An 8,369-nucleotide genomic window follows, 5' to 3' on the forward strand; every position below is an offset into this window, starting at 1 on the left:
TTATGGCTGGAATGAAATGGGAAAACAAAACAGCAAAATATTCCAGGCCTATGTGCAGCTCATTGTAACTGAGGAGTTTACCAGAGCCTCCCACCTCGTACCAGCTGCGTGACCTTGACTGTATCTGAACTGCAGGAAGAAGAGAACGATAAAAAAAAAAACACCTAAAAAAAAATAAAAAATAAAAAAAAAAATGGAGAAACCTGTTTTCCCGCTGCTAAGCGGAGAAAGGGGGGCTTTACTCCCCCCGCTCTGTCCTTTTTTTTTTTCTCTGAAGTATTGTCATCCATTTTTGTTGTGGCACTGTGTTGTTTTTCAGCTTTGAATCAGGGGTTGTTGGTGTTTATTTTTGCTTCTGTCTTGTTTCCTAGGTTTTGGCACATTTGGGAAAAAGAGCTCATAATTTTACCTCCTTGCTGAAGTCAGTCTTTTCACACTGGTCAGCTTTGGGGGGTCACAGTGTTCAGTGCTTCTCTGGGTCAGACTGGTGGTGATTTAGGTGTGGAGTGGAGCCAGATTGGTTTGATGTGGAGTTCAACCTGATGTGTTTTCATGCTGGGCTGTACGTCTTGCCATCTCAGATGGGGGCGAGAGGGAAGTTTTATTCCCCCCCGTGCCCCTCCCCCAAGCAATGTTACTGCTAGAGAGCTGTGATACTGCATGAAGGAGTCTGAGGGTGAAATTTAAAGGCATCGCCAGTGGATCCATAGTTCTAATGAAACTGGAAAATTAAACAAAAATTTTTTTTAATAGACTTATTCTGTGGTAATTAGTTGTAAGTGACTTCTCAGTAAACTCACCATGCTAGTTTTTGAGGTCATGAGAGAGAACAAAAGAAAGGCCATTTTTTGAGACCAATGGAATGCCAAATTTGGAACAAAGTTTAAATACATGAATTCTTATAGTTGTTAGAAACTCCTATACCTCTCTTAGGTTAAGATTTGTTAAGTAAATTGTAAGCTCAAATAATGTTTTCTGAGACTTCTGTTTAGTTGCATGGCCTACAAGAAGCTGCTGGGATACTGCAGATCTGCTTGCTGCAAGTGAGAAATCTCCAAGGAAATTTCAAATGCTGTATTTCCACTAGTATTAATAGCCAATGTTTCGATAAAGCAAACACTACACTGATAGATCTGAAACAGGACTTCGATCCGGTAAGGGAAAACAATATCCAATAAATATGACAGCCAAAATGGAGTTAGAAACTTTGAGGAATGAATTTATGACAACCTTACAGGCTGGCTGCATTCGATTGGACTTGCAGATTTGTCTGTTTATAGCTACAACATAGAAACAACCTGTGGCTATTGTGGGACAGTATGATGAGATTGCTAGCAAACTGATATACTGACTGTTATATACCAATTGTTACTCTACTCAAGAAAATGCAGGGAATTAATTTAAGTTTCAATAGGCCATGATCCTTTTGTCATATATGTACCATTTGTGAAATTTAATTCTGATTTTTTTTATTTGTAATCTATGTCTTTATAAATTGCACTAGCTGGTTTTCTTAACAGCACAGCTTTTGACACGCCTAAATGTAAATTGCTGCAGAACCTGCAAGTGTTTAACATCAGGCCATAGGCCATACTTGTATTTGGTCTGATCCTACATACTTGCAAAGTTTTTGTTGATGGTTCTGGGAAGTCTCATAAAGCTGTAGTGGTTTGGTGTGAAGATAACAATTGGCGTCATTCTGTAAAAATTATTGAAGGTTCAACCCAATTAGCAGAACTTGGCACAGCTTTACATTACTTAGAGCTTTTTAAGGAGGAACCTCTAAATTTGATTTGTGATTTTGAGTACGTAGTCAAGATCCAACGCACATATCTGGTTCTGAATTTTTTTGTTTGTTTGTTTGTTTATTTGTTTTAAAAAAGGGGGGGGAAGTAGGGGAAGCACCACAAAACCAATTGTCAAAAGCATTGTATGTGATGAAACACTTTGCAAGTATGACCCAAAACCATGCTAAATCAGAAAGAACCTACATTAGTTATGGTCAAATCACTAGTCAATTAAATGGCCACATCAATTGATAACCTGGGGAAAAGGTTATGTTTGTGTCATTACAGGCCAATGATTGAAGTGGATTCAACAAAGATTCAACGGATGCAGATGGACAGGAGGGAGATAAGTTGTGAGGACTGTTTCAGATGTAAACCATGGATCCTAATTCAGTGTTACAGATGCTCGCAGACCTGGTGGTCTAGAAGCCTGTTAGCAAGCAGGTGGTGTACCTTCTGTGGAGAATGGCAATTTGAACAATCAGCAGGAGATCCAAAAGGGTGATATTATGATTAGATAGTCAATGCATAGATAAGGTAAAATTATGAGATATCTCTATCATAGTAATCTAAGTTCAGCAACTGATAAAGTTTTAGAAGGGATATTAAGGTTAAGCTATTGATCTTTTAAATAGGTTAAGATAACTTTTAAGATATTAATTCAATTATTAGTATACACTGATGATATTAAGTATGTTACCCTATAAACTGCGCAGTTATAAATCTTTTAGGAATTTAAGAGAATATATTGTATTAACTTGTCTGGTTATTTTGAATCTATTAAAATAGTGTGTTAATAAGGTTGTCATAGTAGAATTAAGGTTTTAAGAATAGGCAGGTAGTGTTTGATCTTATTAAGTAAGGTTTAACTGCATTATATGTAATTGTAATTATGTTGTTAATCACGTGTTCTATGTTGCAGTATATTTCAAAAATGATGCACCGTGCAGTTTAAGGGGCCTGACTAATTCAGGAAAAGAAAGGGGAAAGTGTGGATGGGTTTTGATAGATTAAGACCTGTTGCTGAATTAGTCAGGCTCAAAGGTATCTCAAGGCCACTTCGAGAACAGAGTCTGCTGTGAGAAAGAGGGGCGTTCCTCAATCACCGGGGTCCTGGCGTGGCATGAATCATCGGACGTATCATCAGTGAGACTCCAGAGCACGGACAGCCCACGATACTCATTTAACGAATCCATGCTTGGAGCGTGGACGCGTGATTAGAATATAGTTACGTATATAAGGAGACTTGTTTCTGTAATAAATGGCTTAGCGTGATTCACATTGAATCGACTTGTTTTGCTTGGTCCTTATCTCGCTCTACACATTTGCATGTATGTGGCCATTGGACTTTAGACTGCAGAGTTTTCAAAAACACCGAAGCATGCAAACGTAGACTGTGATGAAGGAGAAAGGTTTTGGAGGTTGTCTAGACTAGAAGGGCTGTAAATATTTCTGTTCTTTTGTAGGGGGGTGATACTGAACTCATACAGTTACTTACCGACATCCTACTGTGTATAATGTGGAAAGGCATTGAAAAATCTGATGCTGCTGCTTGGATTGAGCGAGGGCAGGTGTTTTCTGCACTGACCAAACTGGGGATGTCTAATGAGTTGCTGCGACCTTCTGATGAAATAAAACTCAAGTGAGTGTCCAGTTCAAGGATGGATTGTTTCGTCTCTTTTGAGGGAAAACAGGGAAAGGGGCTTTAGTGAAGAAGGGAAGGGGCGGGTGTTTCACAACAAGATGTACTTTTCTTCACATACTGTCAGAAGTATATTCTGCTACCTATTTAGTAGTGTCACATGGTGATAAGGTTTTGAAAATGTATCGCTGGTTTCGTGGGCTTTTCGAAATCTCTTTTACCTCATTGACTTATCGAGAAGATGACAGTTATGTCACTGCAGACTAAGATGCTCAATTAAATACTTAATTGGATTTTTTTTAGGCCACTTACACTTAGAACGTATAATAATGACTTTGGGATTTTGTTTTCCATGCAGCTTGCTGGAGAAGATGTTAGAATGGTCAGTCACTGACAACAGAGATTCAAAAGCTCTCCCTGCACATGCTGAAAATGCCTTCATGCTCTTGCTAATTGTACAAGATTTCCTGCAGGCAGAAGGACTAGTTAATTCAAATTTATGGACAGAAAAGGTACAGTAACTACATAATGGAAGTACTGTATATGGGCTGAAATACTACTGAAAAAGTTGTCAGCTTGGATACTGCTGTTCCTTCTAGGCTTGTTTTTAAATGGTAGATACTACAGAGTGAGTGTCTGCAGTGGAATGGGTTAGCTTGCCCCTTAAGTAGTAAAAAAGCGTGAATACTTACCACAGGGAATATAGTTAATTTTGCAAATTAAATAGACCTCTAAGTGGTGGTACTCTTTATTGAAAATCCAGGTATTTTTCAGACTGGAGAGGTATTTAGAAAATGTAGGAGCTAATGAAACAGTGTCAGTTGTAGCCTAAGCAGATTTTGCACCGTTTATCAGCAGGTATGATGCATTGTGTGTGTCCTGATTAAAAAAAACAGCCAAAACTCTGCTCTCAGTTGCAAGCTGAGAAATGTCACTTCTAGGCTTTGACCCCTATTGGAAGTTCAACATAAGGTTGTGCATATATATGTAAATAGCTCAATTTTCTATATCAGAGTCAGAAACGTGAGATCTGTGGAAGAAAATTACTAATCAACGCAATAGGAAATGTAAAGGAGCTTTCTGCCATCTGGCTCTTTCTCCTGCCTTTTAGATCCCCATCATTTGCCTCAACATTTGTGTCGTTTCTGGCAGTAGTCTTGTTTCCTTTGCTGAGTTGTCATTGCTTTTCCATTTTTCAAGGCTAAAGGGCAAAGGCATTGTATGGAGCCACCATTATTTCATGATAAATCCTGAAAGAATCAGGGTTTTTAAGGCTACTCTTTTTGGAAAAAAAAAAAAAAGTGTGATATTGAGAGTCGTCAACACAGTAACTCCTAAACTGTTCTCCAAAATGCCTGCTTATAAATGTGTCTTGGTGGTTTGGTGCTGGGATCATTCATATCATGGGAATATTTCACCATTTCTGCTCTGGTTTTCAGTGTATTACACCAAAACACCCACCTGATGACATCATTTCAACAGCAAAGGCAGCATGATTTTGTGTCTCCATGACATGATTCCATGATTTTGTGTCTCTGTGACTCTGTGAATCTGTGACTCTGTGACTGAGACTCTGTGACTGTGACTATGACTCTGTGACATCTATGACTTTGTGACTGTGACTCTGTGACTGTGAATCTATGCACTCCGTCTGTGACTCTCTGACTATGACTGTGATTCTGTAACTCTTTGACTCTGTAACTGTGACTCTGTGACTGTGACTGAGACTCTGTGACGTCTGTGACTCTGTGACTGTGACTCTGTGACTGTGACTCTGTGAATGTGTGAGTCTTTCACTCTGATTGTGACGGTGACTCTGAGATTATGACTCTGAGTCTGTGACTCTGTGACCGTGAATCTCTGACCATGTGACCCTGTTATTGTGGCACTGTGACATGCTGACTCTGTGAATATGTGACTATGACTCTGTGACTTTGTCACTGTAACTGTGACTCTGAGACATCTTTGACTCTGTGACTCTGTGACTGTGACCCTGCGACTGTGACTCTGCGGCTTTCTGACTCTGTGAATGTGACTCTGTGTCTGTGACTCCATGACTCTCTGATTGTGACTCTGACTCTGTGACATCTGTTACTCTGTAACTCTGTTACGCTGTGACGGTGTAAGTCTGGCTCTCTTACTCTATGACTCTGTGACAGGACTCTCTGTGACTTTGTGACTATGTGACTGTTATTCTGTGACATCCGTGACCTTGTGACTCTGATTGCAACTCTATGACACTGACTCTGTGACATTATTTGTAACCCTGTGATTGTGACTGTGATCCTGTCAATCTGACTCGGTGATGCTGTGACTCTGTGAATCTGTGACTCTGTGAGTGTGCCTCTGTTATTGTGACTTTGTGACTTTGACTCTGTGACATTTATGACTATGTGACTGCGACCCTGTGACTCTGTACACTGTCCATGACTCCGTGACATCTGTGACTGTTTGTCTGCGATGTCTGTGACTCTGTCACTGTAGCTCTGTGACATCTGTGACTCTGTGACTCTGACTCTGTGATTGTGACTCTGGGAATGGGTCTCTGGACTGTGACTGTGACTATGTGACATCTGTGACTTTGTGACTGTGACTCTGTGTCTGTGCCTCTGTGCCTCTGTGACTGCAGCTCTATGATATCTGTGACTCTGTGACTGTCACTCTGTGACTGTTCATCTGTGATACCTGTGACTGTTTCTTTGACTCTGTGACTCTGACTCTGTGACATCTGTGACCGTCACTGTGACTGTGACTCTGTTACACTGTGACTGTGACTCTGTGACTGTGTGTCTGTGACTCTATGACTCTGTGACTCTGTGACTGTGACTCTGACTGGGACTCTTACTCTGTGACTCTGTGACTGTGAACCTGTGACTCAGTGACTGTGACACTTTGATTGTGACTCTGTAACTGTGACTGTCTGAATCTGTGACTGTGACTCTATGACCGTGACTCTGTGACATCTGTGACTCTATGACTGTGCCTGTGACTCTGTGACTCTGTGAAAGTGACTCTGTGACTCTGTCAGTGTTACTGTTAAACTGTGACTCTGTGACTCTGACTCCGTGAATCTCTGTGTCTGTGTCTCTGTGATAGCGACTCTGTGATTGTGACTCTGTGACAGTGACTCTGTGACATCTGTGACTCTATGATTCTGTGACTCTTACTGTTACTTTGTGACTGTGGCTGTGTGACTCTGTGACACTGTGACTGTGACTCTGTGGCTCTGTAACTGACTCTGTGGTTGTGATTCTGTGAATGTGACTGTGACTCTGTGACATCCGTGACTCTGTGACTGTGACGCTGTGACACTGTGACTGTGAGTCTGTGATTCTGTGACTCTTACTCGGGGACTGTGACTCTGTGACTCTGACTCTGTGCTCATGATTCTGTGTCTGTGACTCTGACTCTGTGACATCTGTGACGCTGTGACTGTAACTCTGTGAACCTGACTGTGACTCTCTGACTCTGTGTCTCTGTTACTGTGACTCCCTGACAATGTGACAATGTGACTCTGTAACTGTGATTGTGTGACAGTGATTGTGTGACTGTGTGACTGAATCTGTGACCCTGCATCTCTGTTCACTCTGGCTCTGTGACTGTGACACTGACTCTGTGACTCTGTTACTGTGAGGCTGTGACTCTGTCAGGATGACTGTGACTCTGACTCTGTGACTGCAGCTGTGATTGTGACTCTTTTACTCTGGGACTCTGTGACTGTGACACTGTGACGGTGACACTGTGACATCTTTGACTCTGTGACTGTGACTCTGTGATTCTGTGAAAGGGACCCTGTGACTCTGTTCACTGTGGCTCTCTTACTGTGAAACTATGACTCTGTGACTCTGATACTGTGACACTGTGACTCTGTCACTGTGACTGACTCTGTGACACTGTGACTGCGACTCTGTGACTGTGATTGTGACTCTTTGACTCTGTGACTCTGTGACTGTGACACTGTGACTCTATGACTCTGACTTTGTGACTCTGTGACATCTGTGACATCTTTGACATCTGTGACATCTGTGACATCTGTGACACCTGTGGTGGTGACTCTGGGACTCTGGGACTTTGACTCTGTGACTGTGAATGTGACTCTGTGACTTTGTGACTGTTGCTGTGTGACTGTGAGTCTGTAACTCTGTGACTCTGTGAATGACTGTGATTGACTCTGTGACTCTGTGACTGTGAATCTGTGACTCTGTGACTTTTACTCTATGACTGTGACTCTATGAGTATGTGACTCTGTGACCTCTGTGACTTCATGACTCTGAGTCTGTGACTGTGTGACTCTGTAACTCTGTAACTGTGATGCTGTGACTCTGTGACTGTGACTTTGTGACTCTGTGACTGTGACTCAGTGACTCTGTGACTCTGACTCATCTGTGACTCTGTGACTCTGAGTCTGTGACTCTGACTGTGTGACTCTGGGATTCTGTGACTATGTGAATCTGGTTGTGACTCTCTGACTCTGTGACTCTGTCACTGTGGCTCTGTTTCTGTGACTCTGTGACAGTGACTCTGAGACTCTATTACTCTGTGATTGTGAGTGTAACTCTGAGACTCTGGTGGAGGATGCAAAAAAAAAAAAAAAACAAAAGAATAAATAAAATAGGGGCATGGAGCGGGGAGCAGCACAAAGGCTCAGAATAGGAATGAAGATGGGAACACCGCCATACAGAATGAAAATAGCCAGCAACACTGAGCCTGAGGCCGGTGCAGTCGACGGCATCCTGGGGCAGCCAAAGACCACATCCTCACGGGGCCTCTGGGAGTGGGAGAGAAGCAGCAGCAGCCATTAGCACTGTAGCTCAGCCCTGCCTGAGACTGCTCCTTCCGCAGGGGCTGTCGGAGGTTCCGCAGCCTCCCATCCCACCTTGTCCCATGCCGTCCCAGCCCCGGTACCCCTGAGAACCCACAGACATGCGGGATACAGCTAT

At 42.3% G+C, this 8,369-nt stretch overlaps 1 pseudogene across 1 annotated transcript in view; it reads left to right on the top strand.

Moving 5' to 3' along the window:
• Positions 1–3,950, top strand: part of LOC308041758 (neurobeachin-like protein 1) — a 32,273-nt pseudogene extending 28,323 nt beyond the window's left edge. Inside the window, exons 22-23 of the transcript in view lie at positions 3,254–3,429; positions 3,788–3,950. The product of the transcript in view is annotated as a neurobeachin-like protein 1 (transcript). The remainder of the gene's footprint in view (positions 1–3,253; positions 3,430–3,787) is intronic.
• The last annotated feature ends 4,419 nt before the right edge of the window (positions 3,951–8,369 follow it).

This window comes from Nesoenas mayeri, assembly GCF_963082525.1.
Source record: "Nesoenas mayeri genome assembly, chromosome: 6".
Lineage (NCBI taxonomy): Eukaryota > Metazoa > Chordata > Aves > Columbiformes > Columbidae > Nesoenas > Nesoenas mayeri.